Source organism: Neovison vison, chromosome 6 (genome assembly GCF_020171115.1).
Source record: "Neovison vison isolate M4711 chromosome 6, ASM_NN_V1, whole genome shotgun sequence".
Lineage (NCBI taxonomy): Eukaryota > Metazoa > Chordata > Mammalia > Carnivora > Mustelidae > Neogale > Neogale vison.
Window position 1 is genome coordinate 14,194,170 of NC_058096.1, and position 2,322 is coordinate 14,196,491.

The window sequence follows — 2,322 nt, forward strand, 5'->3', positions numbered from 1 at the left end:
GGAGAGGAGGACAGTCTTTCAGAATACTATGCTATATGTTTTGGAGGGGAGGGGGTTGGGAGGATGGGGCAGCCTGGTGGTGGGTATTATGGAGGGGACGTATTGCATAGAGCACTAGGTATGGTGCATAAACAATGAATTTCGGAACACTGAAAATACATAAAATAAAGTAAAATGGAAAAAAAATACTATGCTATATGGTGTTTTTTTGTTGTTGTTGTTGTTGTTTGTTTTGTTTTTTTTTTAAGATTTATTAGTTTGAGAGGAAGAAAGAATGAGCAAACAGGGAGGAGGGGGAGAGGGAGAGGGACAGAGAATCTCCAGCAGACTCCTGCTGAGTGTGAAACCCCATGTGCAGTGTGATTTCACAACCCTGAGATCATGACCTGAGCTGGAAAGGAGGGTTGAAATACTTAATCTACTGAGCCACTCAGGCTCCCTTTGGCTGCATTGTTTTAAAGAAAAATCTAGCATACCCATATATCGCTTTACTATTCAGACTTAAGATTATTTATTAATTAAGTCATGGTTTATATTTGTTGTGTTTGTTAATTTTCTTCTTCTTTATAATGCCCTTTAAGGTTTTGAAATATGTTTTCAATATGGCATCAATTTGTTTTCTTTATTTTATTTTCATTTTTTTGTTTTCTTTATTTTCTAATAAATTTGATCAATCTGTGCTCATGACTGCTGCATAAATGTCTAATTTTTCATCATTATTTCAATATAAGTATAATTATTATACTTATACTAAAATTTCTGCCTTTATTAAATGATCGTTGAAACAAATAGAGTTAGTTATGGCATTGCAATGCCACAACTTCAACTAGGAAACGGAAATTTTTGGAAGAGGATAATGAGAACCATGAAAAGTCTGAGCTTTTACCCTACATGCAAGCTAACAAGTTAGCCTAGCTCAGATTCATGGATGCTGGCAGAAGACATGGCACCCCTGGTTCAGAGACAAAGGTTTTATAATTCATGGTAATAGCAGAAGCCAAAGTATTAGCATTTGCACCAATTCCCTGACCCTCAATTCCCACAGTACAACAAGAAGCCTGATAACACTTGCATTTGCAGTGAGATGTTTTACAGGAGACAAACCTTGAGATTGTGAAGCCTGGATCAGGGATATGATAATGGGAAGTAGGCATGTCTATCTTCTGCCTCAGAGAAAAATAATATATTTATTTTCCAAAACTCTTTACTATACAAACATGGCTAAAAAAAAAAAAAAAAAATTAGAACAGAAGGAATCAGTGACTTTATTTTCAAGACACGTAGAAATACTAAAACCCTATAGGGAACATCTCCCTCACCCAATATCTAATCCTTATGTCTACACTGCACTGCTTCTGATGAATTTCCCTTTGAGTATAGCACTCCAATGTCTACTCGATCAGTCTGATTAGTCTGAAGTTGCAACCAAATCTATTTAATATGTCTCAGTCAGTATTTAAGACCTACTATCAGTAGTCTCCAAGTGGCATTCAGTGGGTAGAGGTTGTCTCCCTTTGCCAAAGGCTCCAATCAGCGAAATAATCAGTCACAGAGATGTGTAGCTCAAAGCAGTTCCCAAATATTAACAATTCTATAAACATAGATCTTCACAATCAGGAGAATCCCCCTTGGAATTTATGAAATGGAAAATATTAAGTCAATGACCCTTGTAACAACAAAAGTACATAGAATTGTCCCCAAAAGTCCCACCCAAAAGGTCACATTATCTATTCTTCCCTATTGTGTTATCTTTCAAAATCTCACTGGCTGAATCCAAGCACTAACTCCTGGACTGCTTAGAAAGGTGGCTTGGGCATCTGTATCAAGAAGAACTATAGTGTGAGTCCTTCTTTTCCAGAAGTTCCACATGTATTGGAAGGAGTTCATGAGTCTCTGTCTTCCTTGGGGAAAGAGGGGCATAGGTCCTATGGATCCTACCCTAAATTATGTATCTCATCAAAGTGACTGATGTCAGCGTATGGAGGAGGGAAGAATCATCAGGTGTGGAGATGGAGAGAAGAGAAAATGTATTTCAGTACCAGTAATCAAGGTGCCTTTAATTTTTATTTTTAGCAATGAGACACCAGCTAGGGGCTCAAACAATCTTCTAATGTTTTTAGTACATCCAATGCCCTATATTGGGCAACAATATCATCATGCTCACTCTATCTATTTAAACCTTGGGAATCCCTTGGCTCAGCAGTCACAGCCAGGTTGCCTTCCAGCTGTGGATCACAAGGTTTATAGCTTTGGCTCCCTCAGATTTGAGACACACAATAGAAACTCATTTTTAAGAAGTACAACTTAATATGGGGCCTCTAC